We start from the raw sequence: 24610 nt of genomic DNA, 5'->3' as shown, positions 1-24610 counted from the left end.
TGTTCCCTAATGCGTGTTTTTAACTGTCTGGTGGTCATTCCAATGTAAAATGCAGTGCATGAAGAGCATAAAGCAATATAAATGACACCTGAAGTACAACAATCAACATAACCAGGAACTGCCAAAGTCCTTTCAAATGAAACAACTGAAATGTAGGGCCCTAAAGAAATGAACCTGCACATGTTGCACTGATGGCAACAGTGCATACCCTTCTTATCAGATAAAACACTACAAGGGCCACTACTGTGATTTTCCAGAATCATTTTCAAGTTAAAATTGTTTCTCTGAACAAATAAAGGCTTGTCCCCTAAAATGTCGTGAATGTCAGAGTTCCCTTTTATGACTCCCCAATTTCTAGCCATAATACGTTGGATACGTTGGCAATCAGAGTTCATTTCTAGGGAACAGATCAAATTCACATTTAGTTGTTTACTACTGACCTTATTGACATGGGGATTGATGTTATCCGACCTCAAGTTCAGTAAAGGTGGATACTGAACCACCCGTTTGCTATAAATGTCAGCTCCTGTTTGAGTTAATGCAGATTTTTCATAACCCCTGTTTAAAAATAAAAAAATGATGAAGTCAAATTCGCGAAGCAAATCAATGTCTTTCGAAGTCATATGGCTAGCCCTAATAAACTGCCCCCTAGGAATGTTGGCAATTACATGTTTAGGATGTCCGCTCCTATAGTGCAAATACCCATTGTTAAAGGTCTTTTTCCTGTAAATGCAACTATGTAATCTCCCTTCATTGAAATCCCATTTTAGGGAAACATCCAAAAAGTTAACATTTAACCCACTGCTACTGATAACAAACTTCAAATAATTTGAGAAAGAGTTAATGTCAGAAATAAAAGTCTCAACCTTTAATGTGTCACCTTCAATAATAAAAAACAAGTCGTCAACAAAACGACAATAAAAAGAAATATTGCATTTACTTGTCAAAAAAGGAAAGAATTGATGCTCCCACCATGACATAACTAAATTAGCATAGGCAGGGGCTGCTGAAGACCCCATGGAAACCCCTCTTTTTTGTCTGTAATAGACTTGTTCAAAAAGAAAAAAAGAAAAAAATTGTTGTCCAAAATGATCTCTAAAAACCTACAAATAAGAGAAATCGCATTGTTAGTGAAACCTGGGTGGTGAAGAGTTAAAAAACTTCGAACAGCTTCGACCCCCTCATAGTGCGGAATACAGGTGTACAATGAAACTACGTCGATGGTAAACATGATGTGTTTGTAGGGGTCCAAACCTTGCGTTAGGGCAAAGGTGTTGATTTTGCTTAGAAAATGCCAAGAATCACGGATGTATGAAGGTTCATTGGCTATGATGGGTCCCAAAAGAGCGTCAATGAACAGAGCCAACCCCTCAGTGATAGAATGAGGGGAAGACACAATGGGTCTGAATGGTGGATTACTAATTGACTTGTGAGTTTTGGGTATCCCAAAAATAACCCCTATTCTGGGCTCTTCAATGACACAAAACTCATACAGGTCGTGACTAATTTCACCACTCATAAGAGCTTCGTACAAGTGTGAGTGTATTAAACGTTGGCAATGACGAATGTCAAAAAGAGAAACAATTTCATACTCATCCCTGTTGTTAAGTATGTCCATAATTCCTTTAACATAAAGGTCCCTTTCCATAATGACTATGTTGCTACCCTTGTCACTTTTCATGAACCTGAATTTATTGGCCATAGATTGTAAGTTCTTAAGAGCCTTCCTTTCAACAGTAGATAAATTGTTGTAATAATTAGGTCTGTTATTTAACATAAAGTCAACATCTTGAATACAGGTCTCTTCAAAAACCTTAATGGTATGCTGTAACCTGGGACAATAAACCGAAGGTTTGATGAAAATTCGGTTAGAAACAGATACATTGTGCAATAAATAATGCAAGTTCAACTTTCTGGTGTATTGCTTAATGTCAATAACTGTCCTAACGTAGTTAGCTCTAGAATGTGGAACAAAATTAAGACCAAGTTTTAGAACATTAATCTCATCGTTAGAAAAAACATATTCAGTCAAATTGATGATACTGAAGTTGTCAGATAAAAGTTCTAGGTCTCTTCCCCCGATGATTGGGAGCCCAGAAAGGTCCAACTCCTGGTAAGCACCGTTTTTGTAGTGGCCTGATTTCTCCTGTTGGAAAAAGAAGAAGAAGGAGCAACAGGATTTCCAGGTGTTGAACCTGAAGCAGAACTTGTTTTAGTTTTGACAACATGATTGTCGTCAATAACAGATAAAAAGTTGCTTTCAACTACTGCTGGTTGGTTGTCATCAGGCACAACAATCCCACGGTCTTGAGACCCATTGCATGAGGGTTTTATGCCCACAGAATCATTAGTAACAAATGCGTCGTTGCCTGAAAAAATGGGCGCTTGAATCAAAGTACTAGCATTATTGCCAGAGATACCAGACGAAACAGCTTTAGTGTAAAAACCGGTACTTGGCTTGTTAAAACCTTGCCCATTAGCACTGTTAAGTTTGTTTGGCTTATTAGAAATGGCAAAGTTCAGAAAAGCAGAATTGTTTTGGTAAGAAGAAATGTCTCGTAATAGTTTTGAATGTTTCCTGTTGATATTTTCAACAGAGAGTTGCTCCAATTCATGGGAAATGGTTTCAAAAAAATCCCCGAATTTCTGCTCACCGAGGTATTGCTTAAAAAATGACTCGATACCAGTAATTTCTTTTTGAGAAGTTCCTTTTTGGCTACATTGTTGTCAATGAGTAATTTTAGAAAACGTAAGCCGGCATCATTAAAAAATGCTGTTAAAGTATTGAAGAAAGGGTCTCCGGCGTGCACACCATTGGGGCACTTAAAAAAACGTAACCCTTTTGGCACAATGTTCAGTTCAAGACAATGTAAGAAATAACAATTTTCTAAATGAATAGAATTGTACCTTTTCAAAAGTTTTAACAGCTGCTCACGTTTAGAGTTGAAATCGTCACTGTGGTGTACGTTGAACAATCCACCGGAACCACCCAAAGAACTGAAGGGATTCTCCGCACGGTCAAAGAACTGTTGAAAAGTCACCCGACCAATCATGCGCTGTTCAGTGGAAGCCAAAAAATTAACTTGTCATGGTGGATTGTCCAAATTAATAATGGTGTCCATTTCATGAAAGGAACCAGCTGGACTGGAAGTCTTGATAGTAGATTCCATTTCATTAGCCTTGGTGACCAAAAATTTGAGAGAGTTTTTAATTTCAGTTAGAGTGGTGATTAACAAAATGTTCAAATTCCCAATTTCAGAAGAAGGTGTTGGGTGAACGTTGAGGTTCAATAAAGGGTCGTCAGCTGCCTTGGCCATGGTGAAAAACACAGGAACAATGCCAAAAAGGAAAACTAACAATGGTGTGCACGCCGGAGACCCTTTCTTCAATACTTTAACAGCATTTTTTAATGATGCCGGCTTACGTTTTCTAAAATTACTCATTGACAACAACGTAGCCAAAAAGGAACTTCTCAAAAAAGAAATTACTGGTATCGAGTCATTTTTTAAGCAAAACCTCGGTGAGCAGAAATTCGGGGATTTTTTTGAAACCATTTCCCATGAATTGGAGCAACTCTCTGTTGAAAATATCAACAGGAAACATTCAAAACTATTACAAGACATTTCTTCTTACCAAAACAATTCTGCTTTTCTGAACTTTGCCATTTCTAATAAGCCAAACAAACTTAACAGTGCTAATGGGCAAGGTTTTAACAAGCCAAGTACCGGTTTTTACACTAAAGCTGTTTCGTCTGGTATCTCTGGCAATAATGCTAGTACTTTGATTCAAGCGCCCGTTTTTTCAGGCAACGACACATTTGTTACTAATGATTCTGTGGGCATAAAACCCTCATGCAATGGGTCTCAAGACCGTGGGATTGTTGTGCCTGATGACAACCAACCAGCAGTAGTTGAAAGCAACTTTTTATCTGTTATTGACGACAATCATGTCGTCAAAACTAAAACAAGTTCTGCTTCAGGTTCAACATCTGGAAATCCTGTTGCTCCTTCTTCTTCTTTTTCCAACAGGAGAAATCAGGCCACTACAAAAACGGTGCTTACCAGGAGTGGGACCTTTCTGGGCTCCCAATCATCGGGGGAAGAGACCTAGAACTTTTATTTGACAACTTCAGTATCATCAATTTGACTGAATATGTTTTTTCTAATGATGAGATTAATGTTCTAAAACTTGGTCTTAATTTTGTTCCACATTCTAGAGCTAACTACGTTAGGACAGTTATTGACATTAAGCAATACACCAGAAAGTTGAACTTGCATTATTTATTGCACAATGTATCTGTTTCTAACCGAATTTTCATCAAACCTTCAGTTTATTGTCCCAGGTTACAGCATACCATTAAGGTTTTTGAAGAGACCTGTATTCAAGATGTTGACTTTATGTTAAATAACAGACCTAATTATTACAACAATTTATCTACTGTTGAAAGGAAGGCTCTTAAGAACTTACAATCTATGGCCAATAAATTCAGGTTCATGAAAAGTGACAAGGGTAGCAACATATTCATTATGGAAAGGGACCTTTATGTTAAAGGAATTATGGACATACTTAACAACAGGGATGAGTATGAAATTGTTTCTCTTTTTGACATTCGTCATTGCCAACATTTAATACACTCGCACTTGTACGAAGCTCTTATGAGTGGTGAAATCAGTCACGACCTGTATGAGTTTTGTGTCATTGAAGAGCCCAGAATAGGGGTTATTTTTGGGATACCCAAAACTCACAAGTCAATTAGTAATCCACCATTCAGACCCATTGTGTCTTCCCCTCATTCTATCACTGAGGGGTTGGCTCTGTTCATTGACGCTCTTTTGGGACCCATCATAGCTAATGAACCTTCATACATCCGTGATTCTTGGCATTTTCTAAGCAAAATCAACACCTTTGCCCTAACACATGGTTTCGACCCCTACAAACACATCATGTTTACCATCGACGTAGTTTCATTGTACACCTGTATTCCGCACTACGAGGGGGTCGAAGCTGTTCGAAGTTTTTTAACTCTTCACCACCCAGGTTTCACTAACAATGCGATTTCTCTTATTTGTAGGTTTTTAGAGATCATTTTGGACAACAATTTTTTTCTTTTTTTCTTTTTGAACAAGTCTATTACAGACAAAAAAGAGGGGTTGCCATGGGGTCTTCAGCAGCCCCTGCCTATGCTAATTTAGTTATGTCATGGTGGGAGCGTCAATTCTTTCCTTTTTTGACAAGTAAATACAATATTTCTTTTTATTGTCGTTTCATTGACGACTTGTTTTTTATTATTGAAGGTGACACATTAAAGGTTGAGACTTTTATTTCTGACATTAACTCTTTCTCAAATTATTTGAAGTTTGTTATCGGTAGCAGTGGGTTAAATGTTAACTTTTTGGATGTTTCCCTAAAATGGGACTTCAATGAAGGGAGATTACATAGTTGCATTTACAGGAAAAAGACCTTTAACAATGGGTATTTGCACTATAGGAGCGGACATCCTAAACATGTAATTGCCAACATTCCAAGGGGGCAGTTTATTAGGGCTAGCCGTATGACTTCGAAAGACATTGATTTGCTTCACGAATTTGACTTCATCATTTTTTTATTTTTAAACAGGTGTTATGAAAAATCTGCATTAACTCAAACAGGAGCTGACATTTATAGCAAACGGGTGGTTCAGTATCCACCTTTACTGAACTTGAGGTCGGATAACATCAATCCCCATGTCAATAAGGTCAGTAGTAAACAACTAAATGTGAATTTGATCTGTTCCCTAGAAATGAACTCTGATTGCCAACGTATCCAACGTATTATGGCTAGAAATTGGGGAGTCATAAAAGGGAACTCTGACATTCACGACATTTTAGGGGACAAGCCTTTATTTGTTCAGAGAAACAATTTTAACTTGAAAAGGATTCTGGAAAATCACAGTAGTGGCCCTTGTAGTGTTTTATCTGATAAGAAGGGTATGCACTGTTGCCATCAGTGCAACATATGCAGGTTCATTTCTTCAGGGCCCTACATTTCAGTTGTTTCATTTGAAAGGACTTTGGCAGTTCCTGGTTATGTCAATTGTTGTACCTCAGGTGTCATTTATATTGCTTTATGCTCTTCATGCACTGCATTTTACATTGGAATGACCACCAGACAGTTAAAAACACGCATTAGGGAACATTTGTATTGTATAAAAACTAGAGATGAAAACAATGCCCTATTTAAACATTCTACTGTTTGCCAGTCTTTCAACAAATTTTTGTTTTCTGTTCTTGAGGTCTGTTACAAAGACATGAGGGATGGGGATTACAAGAACTATTTGTTACAAAGAGAGACTTATTGGCAAATTAAATTAAAATCTGACTGTCCCCCTGGTCTTAATGAATCAGTTAATGTAAAATGTTTCTTAAAGTATCGTAAACTTAAGATGAGTAAAGATGGCAACACAGTTTGCCTTCACATTGTTTGAAAATCAAATTTGTTTCTTTAAGGAAGTAGTTTTAATCTACATATATACACATTTTTTAATTGATTAATTGTACATGTGACCTGTTTTTAAGTATTTAAATCTGTGATTCATGTTTTTACTTCATTCTGATGAAGTCTTTCGACGAAAGCGGATAATAAATTGATATACGCTATTTATCTGAAGTTCTGTTTTGTTGCCTCAACCCTGGTTTTTGGATTTTACTTGTTTTTGTTGGTTTTCCTTTTTGGCATTGTTCATTTATACTTCTTTCATAATGCCTATGGCTCCAAAGATATGAGCATTTGTCTGAAATGTGAGGACATAATGTGATTCTGTCAAAAGGCTTAAGCTCCACTCATTGGAAGTTACAGTGCAATCTTCCTGAGCTCCATTGGAGTGAATGAGTTAAATCCTACCCCAATGTTATGTTAGGCTGAAGTAACTTTGGTGCAGATACAATGGCATTGTAAGGAGAATGCCTCTATCTTTGTGGGGCTGTACCGATTGCCTTTCCACCCACCCACTGCAGCACTAACTCTATTAGCAGGCCTAGAATCACTGCCAGGCCTTGCACTTTGACCAATGCCCCAAATATACCCCTGCACTTTCTACCCATAAAGAGGCAAGCAACCCTCCCCCCAGCCAGCTTTAATAGGAGTCTGAGATGGTAATCCAGCCCATGTCACGGTTTATGCATTATCTATCTACACCAACCAAGGTGGTAATACAATTTAAATACTGCTACATGACATGAGGCTCATTATACACTGTACAGGAAACTGCATAACAGCTCAGTATGGTGAAAGCCAACTGACATCCTGTCCCAGCTTGAGTTTGCCTCTTGTTATCCACCCTAATGTTCACATTTGTCCATTGCAATTACTGTCCTACATACAAAAATAAGCTAAACATTAGAATGTCTTCATTCGATCTCCTCCTTTCCCACTGCTAAGCTATGGGACTCTCCCCCACCCTCACTTACATCTACTAGCAATACCCATATCTTTAAAAGGTCTCTGAAACTCTCCCTCTCCTCCCACTGGCTATGTCCTTGTGCTCACTCCTCACAACCCACTACCTGACCTTTATCTCTCCCCACTCTACACCCACCTTTGCTCTCTTCTTCCCTTTCCACCACCTATACCATCTCCTGTATCTCCTTCACAGCTAGCCCTCCACTGTTCCCTCATGCAAATGCACTGACATTTGATATTTTTAGCACCACTTCAGTGCCTCTTCCTATATCAATAATCGCACTGTGCAGCCAGTAGCTAGACTTACTGAAGTCTGTTCCCTTTCCTTTGTTTAACTAAACTCCTAGACAGTTTTAATCTATTATTATTGATATATGTGTTTTTCTAACAAACTGTATATATGGCATTGTAACTCAAGATTTATCAGCTTAAATCTGACAAAACTGTCTCTATGATTATTGTGATTCTGTTCGTGTTGTGGCAAAGCATGTAGTAGGATAAATAATTACTTACATGTAAAGAGATGCCATATAAATAAATCAACTTGTATTCATCTCATTATATGCATTGTACTGTTAGTTATGCTTTATAAAATTGTATGCATGTACCTCTGTGGAACTTTTGCACTGTAACTTGTGTTTTATCATATTGTATATGTATCTCTGTGGAGCTTTTCTCCCCAGGCCTCCACTGAAAATTGGCACTTTATGGCTCAGTGGACTTTCTAGGTAAACAAATGCAATAAATAAATAATAATAATAATAATAATAATAATAATAAATAAAAATGATCTCTGTGCAATCTCTGATAATTGTGATTCTCTACAAAAAAATGCAATTTCTCTAGGCAATAAGAGAAAATATTCTATTTTTCCAGCAGCTGAGATAGCTTACTGGTAACTTGTTGTGGCTATGTTGTGCAGGGTTCTGGATTCAAGACTTGCAAGTGCTGGTTATTCTGTTTTTCCAAAATTGCTCCAGAAACCTGGAATAAACTCCGACATTGCAAGGCTACAGTACCTTCCACACATTTAGTAAATTGGCTGCACAGACAAGGAGGAAAGGTAAAGGTATCTTGATCTACATTAACAACAAGTATACCTCAAGGTTTGTTAAACAAGATGATACTCTGAAGATCATCTGTGTGAGATGAGAGTCATGTTAGATAAAGTCGCTTACCATATCTTAGCAAGCTATAGGCCACCATCTACATCTCAAGAATCCCACAACTCTTATCTAGACCTACTGGAGGCACTCTCTATCCAACCAAAACCTCTGTTCATGGGAGACTTTAACTACTCCTCTATTGACAGGGAAACATCGACTTGCATCTCCAACTTGTGGGCGCAACATTTCCTGGACTTAACACAAATGCCTTTGATTAGTCAGTGCACACTTCAGCCAGAGGTTCAAATATACTGGATCTTGATCTCACCAGTATGGGAGAGTACTGCACCCCCCCATCACATCTTCACTGATGAGGTCAGATTATAAAGCTGTCTCACTTAAATAAAAATCAACTTGGAAAACCCAGAAAAACCTGTTGCAGTTAGAAACTATTCTAAAGCAAACAACATCCTATTATGAAACAGTTTGTCAAAATTCAATGCCCCACTCAACCCAGATTTCACAACAGCCTATGCAGAATTACTGAAAGAAATACTCTTTAAACATGTAAATGTCTGCATAGAGGCTGCTGTACTTACCAGAAGTAAGCCTAAAACAAACCATACTGGTGGAATCCTAATCTTAATAGGGTATATAACAAAACAAAAAAAGTCATGGCCATAGTCAGAACCCTCATAATGACAAGAGCTCACTAATAAAACTAAACAGGAAACCAAGAGGACTAATTAAATACAGTAGGGCCAATTACTAGGTCAAGGCAGCTTCTTGAGCTAAAGGGAACCACAAGGCCTTCTATAGCTATGTCCAAAACCTCAAAGGTAACATGCAACAGTAGCAAACGGTACCACCTTCACTGAGCAGATTGGCATAGCAAATCTGCTGGCCAACAAATTTACCTTAAACTTTACCACCCAACCATCCTGCCACCCCTTGTGAAATCCCAACCAACATTACCCCCCCTAGTTATCAGCAGGGAGCAGGTCATCGCAATGCTTACTAAGGCTAAAACATAGCTTCAAGAGGGCCCAGTGATATCCCAGGTTGCTATCTAAATATCTTGAAACATAACCTACCAGGACCAATTGAGTCCCTTTTCAACTACATCCTCAAAACAGGCTACATACCAAGTGAATGGAGGATGGCAACAGTTATCCCCCTTTACAAAGGTGGACCATCAACCGACCCCAGAAACTACAGACCCATTAGTCTGACTAGTCTAATATGCAAAGCCTTGGAACAAATTTTCAAGGAAATGATTACCAAAGACACTGGGACTGATTACCAAAGACACTGGCACCCTACAGACACTGGACCTATCTCAGTATGGTTTTGTTAAAGGAAGGTCATGCCTACTTAACCTGTTAGATTTCTTTGAGAAGGTAAACAAGGCAATGGATGAAGAGAAAATGGTGCATACTATCTACCTAGACTTGACTAAAGCATTCAGTGCAATACCCCATACAGGTATTGCAGACAAACTGAACTAGGCATAAATCCCTACACAACTTGATGGGCTGCCAGCTAGCTCACAGATAGGACCCAAGAATTCAGGATTGGTGAGACCACCTCCATCAAGAGGCAGGTCACCTGAGGAATACCACAGGGCTTCATGCTGGTCGCACTCCTGTTTGACATATATTTTCAAAGTAGCTAATATTAAGGGCCTTTGGCTCACCAAGTTCTCAGATGACTGCAGACTGGTAGTTATCATACATGCCCCCTTGACACTAACATCCTGAAAGGGGGTCTAATATAGACAAATGACTGTTGCCAAAGCCACAGATTAAAACTCAATAGAAAGAAGTGCATTATGGTGCCTTTGGGGAAAATGTCTACTTAAGCAAATTACTCCATTGATAATACACCAGTAAGAGTTGACCCTGTAGTTGGAGACCTGAAAACATATGCAGACAGTAATTTGGCCTTTGACCAACATGTAACCAAGGTAGTAAGAAGATCATTCTATGTCGCCCACCTTATAAGTAAGGGTATGGTATCTGGGTCCAAGGAAGTCATTATACTACTCTACTCATCCCTCATCAGACCCATCAGCGAGTACAGTGCCCCCTTTAGCATGTGCCTGACTAGACATATGCAACGTTTGGAATGCTCACAGAGGTTCTTCACCAAGAGAATCCAGGATATTAACACACTGTCCTATATACATCATCTTAGAGCCCTGTTGCTATACTTGCTGTTGACAGGCAATCTGTGCTTAGCATATAAAGCATCCTTAGATCCAGCCCTGATGGAGCTTTTGCGCATTTGCAAAATGAGCATTATCAGAAACACTAGCTCAAGGGATTTGGACTTTGCTTACAATATAAATAGAACATGCTGGTGAGACAGATACAGTATGTGTCTAAGAGGATTCCCATCCATGTGAAGCAGAGTCCATCCCAAACCCTATTCGAGTATAACCTTGACCAATGGATTGGAAATCAGAAATTAATTCCCAGGTTGTCCCCCCATGCATCTTATTGACAGAGGCCAACAGTAAACATTCTCTAACTAACATTAGATGGGTAATCATAAATTCATTCCCAAGCTGGCTTCCATGTCTCTTATAGACAAAGGCTGACAGTAAACATTCCCTAACTAACATAACCCCCACGTAACTTTTTAGCAACCTCCTAACAAATCACTCCTAACAAAAATTTAAGTGCACATGTTACAAGGGAACACAATTGGGTTAGGTTGCATGGCTAGGCTTACAAATGCCCTGGTGGTCATTAGCCTAGTATATACTTATGAAAATATGGACACCTCAAGGACAACTACTCTTGTTTCATAGTTAAAGGCTAGAGTATACTCTTTCCTGTTACGTCTGCAAAAATTGAATTTAATCAGCACTAGCTCAACACCTAGCCATAGATTCTTGCAGTGTAAATATGTAAAGCATACGTAAATATGTATCTAGGTTATTCTTTTTGTGTAGAATTCATGTAACTGAAAGCATTACAGTATTTAACTGTAACCATTTGTCTCTTTGTGCTAAGGAATTCATTCTGTACTAATACATAACTTTGCCACTGATGGAAATCACACAATGCAATGATATAATAAATGTCATTCTCAATGTCTAATTGTCTTTTACTTTTGTCTGTAGCCTTTGTGCCCATGTTATAACTGTAGAAAAAGACCTTTGACTAACCCGCCCATCGAATTGTCAAAATAAATGAATAAATAAAATGTTGAAACTTTTGTGCAGCTAAGCAGCTGATAGGAAGGTTTACAGATGGCAGCTTAACATCAAGCCCTTGCCTACTGACTTCCTTATTCTGTCCTGCTACTTGTAGCTTTATCACTTCACAGACAGTCCTTATCCAGAGTTGCACAGGATTGTAAATGGGTTCCTGTTACAGTTAAAGACCATTTGGGTCAAGTAGTCTACAAAGCTGCAGTGGACATTTGGTGTTGGCCATGTTAACCAGCTGAGAAAATATAGACTGACAACAGCTGAGAAGCAACCCACTTCACTTGTTACTGTTCCTGTTTCTCAGCAAGAACTTCCACCATTACTGATAGAACAAACAGAAACTGACATGCAACATACGAGTGCATTACCTCTACCACTTCTGCAGAATCTAGTAGCATGGCCTTAATCCTGAAGAAGGTGCCTAGTGAGCTTGGACATTCTCCAACATTCATTCAGAAGCTTCCACAGAGATAATCTGAAGCTGTTTAGCTGGTATTCTTTTTTATTTGCAAACATCTAACAGTATCTATTAATAAAAATATAAAACAAAGTATTTTCCATTTTAGAGGAGGGAAACTGCTGTGTACTAACAATAGTAATGTGCATGCCCAATCTGTGATCACTTGTAAATGTCTACCCCAGGCTGATATGCTGTAAGGTTAAATTATAATGCCTTGCACTTCACTTTCTGAAAATAAAGTGAAGTTATGTCAATAAAGAAATATCAAAATTCAGAGCAACAGTCTCTTGCTTGTTTCTTGCATGTTTATTATTTTGTTAGTGTCTAGAATTGTAAAGGACACAGCAAAGACTAGCCTTAATGATACGTTTTCTGGAGTTATGTTTCCATAATAAGAGAAATCAAAAAGAATTGCTGCTATTCTATGCCCATAGATGCTGTTTACTCTTGGATAACAGGTCTGAAGTGAAATTGGGCATTTTGCAATTCTGTGAAATGAAACAGTACTTATTTATAAGGTATATTAAAGATTCTGCAGTAGGATAATTACAGACTTGTGATTATACAGTTTTGAAGTGATTTCAATAAGTCAGATTGCTATAATTTTCTACAACTCTTAATGCTAGATCATGCTGACTGTGGCATAGTAAGATAGTAAGGAATCAAATAAAGCTGACAGCTCTGTTTCAGAAACGTTTCCTTGTGTAATATAATATGGAGACTTGATCATGTGAAATACGTCTACGCCAGAAGATGAAAGTTAGTATTTCTAGAGTATGCACAAAGACTGATAGAGTAGGTAGAAACTAATTTACAACAGCAAATGACATTTACGCAAAATTACAGTGAAACTGCATAAGTTAATCACAATATTTGTGATGTTCAATGACAGCACATTTCGATGCTTCTAAAGCAGACATTTAATATGTAAAGATACAGCGAGGGATTATGAGTATAGGTGGATGGCATTTTTTTTTCTTTTTCCCTAAAACATACAAGCCATTATATTCAAAAATATAATGAATTCAGACATATATCCATAGTATGAAGTTTTGCTCATATATCATGTATCAGATTTATGCTTTCAGAATTGTATTTTCCTAGTCTTTTCTGTTCGTGTTGTGGCAAAGCATGTAGTAGGATAAATAATGATTTACATGGCAAGAGATGCCATATAAAGAAATCAACTTGTCTTTAAAAACATAAAATATGCATGTAGTGTAACAAACATTTTCCTGTATGCATGATATAAACCATCATAATATTGTATCAGTTAGGATGTTTTCCTCACTTGTGTTGACCAGGTTAGTCTCATTACGAAATATTTTCATTGGAGACCCAAGGTGGTATTCGTAGTAATGAGGAAAATTTTGGTTAGGACCCTAGAGAAATTCTCCTCCCCTTCCTGAGCAATCTGATAAGAGAAGATAGTACATTGCAGTATGCCTTACTAACAAGTGGTATTTTGAAGTCTTCCAATGTACCGGTAGAAATTGCAGAATGAGCGCGTAGTATCATTTCTGCATCTTATTTGTTGCCATTGGATATGATGCCTGAATGGTATTCCTTGGACTCTGCACTTGTGGAGGGAAGCAGTGGACTGAATTGTGTGTTCTGATGACTGAGTTCTTGTTGAACCATTAGAACTTCTGCTGTGGTGGTGGACTCTGTACTGTTGCATTTACCAGCTTTTTCAGAACCTAAGGAAGAAGAGCCTGTTTCTCCATAACTGCAGCCCATGAACTTTCGGTGTTATGAAGTAGATAATGCCTTGCCTGCTCAGCAAACATTTGTAGATGTTATGAGGGAAAAGCAGTCACAATAATTGTTTGACCAGCAGAATGCTTTGTTATGTTTTCATCTGGCTTCTACTGGAGACAAGCATATGGACCATTACATGTTCTGGGAGTCTGCTATGCGGCATTTGGGGAATATTGTGTTACAAGTTTGTGCAGCTGTCTGTTTTCCTTGTAGCCATGTTATATTTAGCATCTGGAGGCTGACAATGCCTTTCTTACACTATGTAAGTTGCAGTGTGATTCTTCATTTATGAGCTCCAGTATTTACACTTAAATTGCAGATGGATGATAAATATCAGCAGCAGAAATGTGCATTTGGCTGAGGCAGATATCTGGTTAGAATCAAGAAAGTAGGCTACTGGACTAGGACCTTTAGGTAAAGCTTTAGATTGCTTGGATATTTGGACTGGGGTGAATAAAAATTGAGTATGAATCCCCATACACAGTATGACAGAGGGATTCATTTTTCTAATTAAATGTAGTTTACAGCCATAGACGTTTTGTATGCTCTGCTGGTGTACCCAAAATACCTTCTGTATAGACAGTTATAGCATTTTGTTGCAAATTGAGAAATGCTCATTTGTTTTACTGTGGCCATTTGGGCATTCTGCTGATGTTTGTGAAGCATCTTGTACAATATGTGGTAGTTCTTACCACTTTTTTGATGGAAAATATGTCCCCTCTGCTGACCAGGTTTTAAATGAGGATAATGGGTAGTTTTTTTCTACCTCCAGTACCTCCTGTATTGGTTAGGCAAGTGATGTTTGATAACCAATTTTTTTAGGAAATCTCTGAGGAGGTTTCTTTTGTTTCAATGCCTTCTGTGTGCACTATGGTAGAAAGTTCTAGTATTTCTTCAACATATAATGGAATGGTGTTTTTAGTGTTTTAAGAATAGTTTTCTATTTTGGAGGCTGGCCTTCAGAGGTGGTACGCTGGCCTGAGTTTGGAGGAATTGGGTCTAACAAATTGTCTTTTTTTTTTCCAAAGCAATGTTAGTGACACCAAAGGTAGCACATTTGTTTTTGGTGCAGTAGGCTGTGGGTTCTATTCCCACACCAGGTAGATCAATTGCTGATACTGTAATGCCACACACATGGGGAGGTGCATTCCTGAGTGTGTTGTCCTTCAGATTAGACATTAAACCAAGGATCCATTTGCTTGAGTTGTTAATTGCTCAGACAGACTTAAAGGATCCCATGGCACTAGTCTAGAAGAGTAGGAGAAGCTTCCTGATGCCCTGGCCAAATTTCCCTTACTATTAAAAATATCAGTTTTGGTCTCTCCTGAAAAATGGCCAGTAGCCCAGTGTACTAACCTGGTTAAGAAAGGATAAATCCATGAATAAGCACAATAAAAAAATAAATAAAGATTCAAAGGCAAGAAGATCCTGACAGACCATAGACTTTATTGTGAAATACCTTAAACCTCTTATGAAGGCATACCAATCCCATAAAGAAAATTGTTCCAACTACATGGCTTCTTAAAGCCTACAGACTTTTTTTATTTTTCACTTATCTTTATTAAGACATTCTGACCAATAAAGTCAAAGCTCATTAGCTGGACACATAACATGTTTTAACTACTTTTTATGAACAGAAAAAGCATTAAGTGAACAGATAGCCTTTTTTTTTGAAAATGCTCAGCTTATTAACTAACCTTATGTCCATGACATTAGGGTCACTCTAACATTTTCCAAAAAAGTAAACAAAACAGCAGTTTAAATGGTCACAGAGGAAAAACCTCACATGCAAAAACCAAAGAGTGCACTGTGGAATGCCTTGAGCCTCATATTAAAGAGGCCAATGGGAAACATGAAATGACCTCTTAGGGACAGAAAAGTGTTGAAAGTGCATTGGTCATGTTTTGAAGTATTGCTGTTTAACAGTTAATTTGCATTTTCATTGTATTCCTCATGATAAAGTTGCAAATATTCTTGCAAAAACATTAAGATTATAGTATGCTGTTTAATTTTTTTATAGTTTTACTGTGTTTATTCAACAAAAAAAAAAAAAAAGATAAATAATAAAATAAAATAATGTCATGCTAGGTACTGACTAATGATTTAAAGACCACTATGGGCAAATGATGAAAAGCATATATATTTTTATTTTGCCATGAATTACTGCATCTTCCAACGTTACATACAGCAATATAAGTACTCATTCCTAATTTTATTTATTGTTTTATCCTTGTTTGCCCTCATGGGGGCAGACATCTCAATTCCTTTGCAAAGCTATATCTGTCCCATAATGCAATATGAGATCACAGATTGTGAGAAAAAGTAGCCCTACAATTTGTTCTCAGACTACACTTCCATTCACTTGGAATGGAACACCCAGAAAAAAAACTGCCAAGTTTGAGAGTCTGCAGATGATGTGTCATTGACTGGTCTGCACTGAGTTTTACAAATGTTACTACCAATATGCTACACATTCTCTGAAAAAAAACTTGCAAAAGTGTCAACAAATTACTGAGATAAAAAGGACTTTTTATAAACAGCAATTTTGCAAGTTTCATTTCCTGGCCAAGTTACTCCTACCATCTCCCCTCCTTCAGTGGTCTAGAGTCTCACAGTTTTAGACTGGCTAAATTCAACTAATTAGTCAACTTTGCATGACAGTAGACATCAAACAAATCACATCCTGGTGTGCCACTAAAACTGTTCCCTCATATGTGTCTTCACTTCTGAATAGATTTCACAGGAATTATTAAAAAGAACACATCAATCCAAAGTTTAGGCCAATCTATCCATTTCTAAAATGTGCACAATAAAATATTCAATTAGAATTGCATTCTGGCTGCTCATATAGTTATTCTTGCATAGTTATTCTGTTATGCCATAATCTGAACTATGATATTTAATGCCAAGCTTTACATTAACAATGAAAGAGTTCTCAGTTTCTTCTTAACAATGACATCCCCGTCTCTGATATGACCCAGTACTTTCTGTTACTATTGCTTTATGTAGTTTGTTTGAATTGTATACTTGTAGCATATCTCTCATCCTCTTAGCAACAGACTCGTGGAGAAAACTTCCATATCTGATACTTCTGAAAATTCCAGTATTACTGATTTAGTAAGCTCACAAATAACACTACATGAATTAGCATTCATTTTCTACAGGAAAAAAGAAGTCTCTAATTGCAGTAAATACCATTATTTGTTCATGAAAATCCAACACCTTTTTCAAAAAAAAATTATGGATTGTAGTATGTCAGAGTGAAAATATAAGTCAAAATTAGGGACAACTGTGGGGTACGCTGATAAGAGATCTGACACTCCTACTCATCTTCTATCTATGGCAACTACCTCAACTCAGACAGGCATGTACGTACTTCATGACACACATGTATTGAAACAGTACTAGCAGCTGTAGCAGTGATACCATACTCCAAACAGGGCATTCAAACAATGTACTGACAAACACAGTGGAATGTATATGTCGCAGTCAAGCAATGATGAAATCGCTAGTGACCACACTGAGCACAAATTTACTCTTAATCTTACCATTTGACAATGCATAACATTAATACCACACACACAAAGGTACAACTCCACTCCCCACAAACACACAGCCACTCACACCCACACAATATACCCCTCAGCTTTAAGGCTTTTCCCACCTCACTTCAAAACACTGCTGTAATAGCTTTGGCAGATGAAAATGACTGATGACTGTCAGCTCAGGACTCCCATCCCTACCTACTGGATCCAGTCCACTGCACTTACTGAAGTGTCCCCCTCAGCAGGTCAGCAAGCAGGTGTCAGTACAGCTTTGCTCCATGTTTTTTATACTAGACACACACACACACACACACACACACACACACACACACACACACACACACACAAATTTGCCCGCATACACACACTTGCCCACATACACAGACACTCACGCACACACACACACACACACACACACACACACACACACACACACACACACACACACCTATATCACATTTTACTATATCACTGTAGATTGCACATTTCACTAAATCCCTGTAGACTGAACAAAACTAACAATCTCATCATGATTGAAAATTATAAGATCTACAGAGTGTCAGTGTTGTGTTTTATGTTTGAATGGAAGCAGTGACTGATTTTTTTTCTTTTCTCCATGGTTGTGTGACTGCACAATTAGTACATTTAAGTAAGGGAGTCTGTGGGGCAAATACCTTCCAAGTCATCAATCTTCTGACAAAAACCTGTTTGACATCTATAAGCATTACAAAACTGCTTTTAAAGTCTTTACTCATACTGTGTAGAAAAAGTCTGGAATATGATCCCTGCACTCATCAGTGCAATACATAGCATTCATTTATTCAAGCTGCAGCTAAAAGAATGCCTCTCTGTCTCCTGGCTTTGTACTTTTCCTACTTAAAATTGTAGTTCCTTCTCCATTAAAACCTGCATACATCCTGTCTCTCCTTTCCTTGGTTTCATTTCTCTTACTTGTAATTTTGCTTTTACTTATTATTTCTACTGTCTCATATATCTAACCCAAATGTTTGTCTTTTTGGCTTTTCCCAGTTAGGGGTCGCCACAGCTGAACTTCGGTCCGCTAATGATTGGCAGTAGATTTTTATGGTGCTGAGTTGCCAGCCCGACGCCTAACCTTTAGCGAAGGCACGCCCATTCACACGTCTTTCGGAGGCCACTCGACTGTCAGGAGGACATGCAGACTCCACACAGAAGGCACTCCAGTCAAGAATCGAACAGGAGAGCCTCTTGCTGTACCATATCTAACACAAAGCTACCGCTGTACCATATCTAACCCAAATATTACTTCTAATACTTTTTCTCACTCTTCCTTCTCTTCCTCTCCTCCTCATCCACCATTTGAACATTTCCACTCTGACATTTAAATACTGAACTGTCGCACTTGTAACATGTCAGCACATTTCAATGCTAATTGATATTATATTTAGTCTAATTATGTCTGAATATGTGAGTGGGATTTTGATGACAGCATCCAGGAAACATTTTCCTTCCTTCTGTGTTCTTTTGTTAAGTTTTGGATTTTCTTGGTATGTTGGTTGATTTTCTTAGTATATTGATATGATTGATATTGTATTTATCTTGTTTTAATGATGGTATATCTTTATTATTTTACATGTCATATGTGCATTACTACTTGTATTAATGTATGTATTTACAGTATATTGTAATATTATGTCAGTTTTCACCTATGTATACGTATTTTCTGTTCTTTTATTTGTGGAGCTTATCTCCTCGACTGAAAATGAATAAAATTGCAGTCTCTCAAAAGTTCACTACCTAAATCTCAAAAGCTTCTGAGACACAGAAATGACAATAAGTATCTTCAGCAAACTGCAAAACACCTAGCATGACATATTCAGCCACATCTCAGTGTCTCAATGTCCCACCACACTGAGCAAGGAAAGGGTTATGGTCAGTTGCCTATGACAGCCAGGATCTATCAGATCATGCACACATTCAAGTCACTGAACCACAAGCACCAGTATGATTTAGTCATCATCCATGTGGGCATAAATGACCAGAGACATAAGTCCCTGAACTATATGAAGAGAAACATGAGAGAGCTCTCCAACTATTTGTTCCAGGCAGGTATGAGTCTAGCAGTGAGCAGCATTCTAACTTCTCCAAGGCTAATGCCACAAAACAAATGAAGGATATTATTTTTCCACTCCCTACAAGTTCTCCTCATTCTGGATAATATAGATGACTGTGTAGTTCGTGAGACATGGTTCAAAGCCATAAAGAGCACACCAGCAGAGCAGGGCTATAATGCCTCTCACACATTTAGACCAGCTACTGCACAGAAAGGGAAAAAGGTGGAGGTGTTTCTATTCACATCATATTTCAAGGTGGCGAAAATTAACTCTATGCAGCAAGCTGTAGAAATGGAAGAGGCAACGTACTTAATTAACGTACATTCAGTTTATTAAAAAACAACTATGTTTTCGTCCTCCTATATTGGAAAACTTCTTCAGAAAATACAAACAAACAAAACCAAACTCCTTTTGAAACTTTCCGCTCAGAAATTCAAAAGTTTTCACCAATCAGATAAGTGAGCTAATGAACTGCACGTCAAAAATTAAAGGACCATGCATAAAGCTTGCTATAACTCACCTAAAACACACATTATCAGTGAAATGAATAAGTAAATGCACACATAACATAATGTACATATTTATATATATATATATATATATATATATATATATATATATACATCTTAAATTAAAAATATTAAAAATATTAATATTAAATGACAATAGACAATGACTGAAATGCGATGAAAACCACATAAGCCTCTGCACAATTAAAATGTACACATCCGTGTTAATAATCTACAAACCCTGGAATAAAATAAAATGAAAACACATAGAACATCAATACCCTATTTAAATACAGAATATTGCAAAATAAACACGCTAGTGAAACCATGTGTAAGGAACTCCCATGTAACAAATAACTGCAATGTTTACGTAAAAAACACAATCTAACTACATACCCAATGTAAAAAGTACTTCAAGTTAGACAAGTATAACTGACCATGCAATGTAACCTACATAACCTGCACACAGTTAATGTAGATGCATACATGGTAATGATCTTCGTACCCAAAAGTACATAGCGTGTCAATACTCTGTTCAAGTTGGAAAATTCAGAGTGTTACAAAGCAAACACACTGATAGTAACAATATGTCCATACGTCTCTTCCTTATTACAGATGACTGCAATATTAGCATAGCAAAACACAATCAAACTACATACACGATATATTAAGTGTTCAAAGTAAACAAATACTACTGACCATTTTACTTATTAAATGGTCTTACATTAATAATGCATAAGAATAATAATATATAATTATGATTATAACTTTTTATATGAACAAAGAAAGTCAAAATATATATATATATATTAAGTTATATTGTTTAGTGTTACTAGTTACCTCAAGCAACTCTTAAGTTTCAACAGGCAAGTGATATTGCAGTTATCGTTTAACCCAGGATAACTGAAAGCATTCAACAGCAATTGCCATTCTAATTCACGGCACTCAAGTAGAATTGAAGTGGGTCCCCCCCTGCTGTCAAACAGCAGTTGATCTATAGCCAAAAATTGAAAGGAATGATCCGGGTTGATGCTAATATGCTTAGCTAAATCGTTGTCACCCTTATTTTTAGTAATCGCATATGTATGCTCGTAAATTCTGTCCCGGAATTTACGATCGGTCTTTCCCACATAAAAAGAGTCGCAGATGTTACACTTAGCCAAATAAATAATACTTTTGGAATTACAATCAAGTTTATACATAATTTTGAATTTTTTACCTTCCATTTCAAAAAAGGTGGTGTTTTTAACAAATTTACACATACTGCAAAAACCACAAGCAAAAGATCCACACATTCTGTTGTATGTTCTAAGTTTTTTACTCTCCAAGAGGCACTTAAGGTTTGCACCTCTCCTATACACAATAAGTGGAAATGGTCCAATTCCCTCCATCAAGAGGTTATCTTTATAAAGCAGGCACCAATTCTTAAACAGTGACTTTTTATTTGCTCACTATCTTTGTTAAATGTTGCAATAAACGACAACTTATGTCGGTTTGTCAGAATTGGATTAACACTAGAATGACCATTTCCAGTATGCAACCTACCCAAGATGGTAGAACTGTTAATAATGTCAGGAGCATTTAGTCTTTCAGTTGTCAAATCCAATGTTTCTTTGTTGAGTGACATTGAAATTAAAATAGGTTTAAATAACCCTAACTTACGTTTATTAATAACTTCAATAGTAAGTTCTTGGACCAGTTGATTAGGGTATCCTCTACTCACGAACATACTTTTTAACAATTGACACTCCACTAAAAAATCTGTTTCAACAGAACACATCCTGGCTGCTCTTACTAATTGCCCCTTAACAATAGAACGTTTCTGTTTGTAAGGGTGTGCACTAGAATAGTGTAGAAATGAATTGCAATAAGTTGGCTTCCTATAAATATTTGAACACAAACTGTTAGAAACTGGATCTTTAAATAATTTAACATCCAAATAGTCAATACTCAAAGAATCGAAACTATAAGTAAATCTAAGAAATGTTGTTGTAGAGTTGAAATATCCTACAAGTTTGTCAGCTACATTGCCGTCGCCTTTAAAGATGATAAAAATATCATCCAGAAATCTAGTATAGAACACAAGCTGATTTGAGATTTCTGGTCTATCAAACACAAACTGTTTTTCCCAGTAGGCGACAAACAAGTTAGCTAGACTAGCCCCACATGGGGAGCCCATAGCTACCCCACGTTGTTGCAAAAAGTATTGACCATTAAATGTAAAAAAAATTATTAGTCAATATAATATCGATTAGTTCAGAGACTACATATATATCATTAGTTGAGGCTTTTAGTTCACCTAACATCAAAGACAACCATTCCACTGCTTCCAAATGAGGAATTGAGGTATATAGATCGACTACGTCAATGGTCAGAAAGCCATGGTCGTTGTCGATACATACGTCATTTAAACTTTCCAAAAATGTCCACGAGTCTTTACAAACATGCGGGATTTTTTTAATATACTTTTGAAGTATATAATCTACCACTTTAGCACAAGGATACGTTAAAGAAGCACGTGCATCAATAAGTGGTCTCATAAGGGGATTCGAGTTTAAATCTAGGTTAACTTCCCCTAAATTATCCATGGAATTAATCGGATTCATCTGACCAAGTTCGTTCATATTGTTGTTGTTTTGCCAAACCTGGGATGAATGGGGTTTAGGATATGCTGTCCCATTAGCGTAAGCTAAACGGTCCCTGTTTAATTTCTTAATTTTGTTTAGCTTTAGTTTTTCCAAAAGCTGGTCAATGCTGGTAAACACTCTCTCATATTCGAATTTGTATCTCACAAAGTCTGCGTTCGCTTTAATGTCATTGTCAAGGTCATTCACTTCAACCATAATGCTCTCAATTTGAATGGAATAATGTTTAATCATTAATTCCACAAAGAAAAAACAGAAAGGTTAAACAGATTTAATAGTTCTTTATGGAACAAAGAATCTGGAAGTAGACCTGTCGGGTACTGAAAATAACGCAACCCTTTAGGCACTAATTTCTCAGTTAAACATTGTTTAAAATAAATTACTTCCAGTTGCAGTTTTTTCAACTTTAACAATTTAAAATCTAAAAGTTTCAATTTATCCATAATATCTTGTGAATTCACCGCTGGTAAATTAGGCACTTGAACCAGTCGCTCCAAGTTAGGGCAAAATCCCGCAGCTAGATTACTCGTGTTATTCACCCAAGCTGATAACAAAGGAACGCCAATAAGCCCAGTGTCATTACCATGGTTGTCATTGTTTTCACCCTGAAGACTGGGTCCAATCTCACAAACATTTTGGCCTGGAGGGATAGATGCAGAATTGGAACATAATCCCATCTGTTCACGTGTGCCAGGCTTGGTGTTTTGTCCGTTTTGCAAGTTAAAATTTTTAAAAAGCACATTGTTAGTTGTTACGTCAGTAAGCCTCTTATCCACCGAGTCCAAGCGGTTAGTTAACGTGTCTAAACGTTGTGTAAGCAATCCCAACAAATCAGTAAGGGAAGGAGGATCAGCATTGTTCGTTAAACCAAAAAGATTTGGACTCGTAGGGCTGCTAGGAGGTCCAGTCGCCATAGTACACAAACCAAGAGAAAACAAGAAAAATATATAAACCACTGAACCACGAAGGCGAAAATGAACTCTACGCAGCAAGCTGTTGAAATGGAAGAGGCAACGTACTTAATTAACGTACATTCAGTTTATTAAAAACCAACTACGTTTTCGTCCTCCTATATTGGAAAACTTCTTCAGAAAATACAAACAAACAAAACCAAACTCCTTTTGAAACTTTCCGCTCAGAAATTCAAAAGTTTTCACCAATCAGATAAGTGAGCTAATGAACTGCACGTCAAAAATTAAAGGACCATGCATAAAGCTTGCTATAACTCACCTAAAACACACATTATCAGTGAAATGAATAAGTAAATGCACACATAACATAATGTACATATGTATATATATATAAAATATTAATATTAAATGACAATAGACAATGACTGAAATGCCTTTTCCTAAGTTACCTATTATGTTTGGTATCCCAAAATTTCACAAATGCATTCAAAATCCCCCTATGAGACCACTTATTGATGCACGTGCTTCTTTAACGTATCCTTGTGCTAAAGTGGTAGATTATATACTTCAAAAGTATATTAAAAAAATCCCGCAAGTTTGTAAAGACTCGTGGACATTTTTGGAAAGTTTAAATGATGTATGTATCGACAACGACCATGGCTTTCTGACCATTGACGTAGTCGATCTATATACCTCAATTCCTCATTTGGAAGCAGTGGAATGGGTGTCTTTGATGTTAGGTGAACTAGAAGCCTCAACTAATGATATATATGTAGTCTCTGAACTAATCGATATCATATTGACTAATAATTCTTTTACATTTAATGGTCAATACTTTTTGCAACAACGTGGGGTAGCTATGGGCTCCCCATGTGGGGCTAGTCTAGCTAACTTGTTTGTCGCCTACTGGGAAAAACAGTTTG

Source organism: Protopterus annectens, chromosome 2.part2 (genome assembly GCF_019279795.1).
Source record: "Protopterus annectens isolate FY-2018-M chromosome 2.part2, PAN1.0, whole genome shotgun sequence".
In the NCBI taxonomy this organism is placed as follows: domain Eukaryota; kingdom Metazoa; phylum Chordata; order Ceratodontiformes; family Protopteridae; genus Protopterus; species Protopterus annectens.
Note: the sequence above shows the minus strand (reverse complement) of the source record.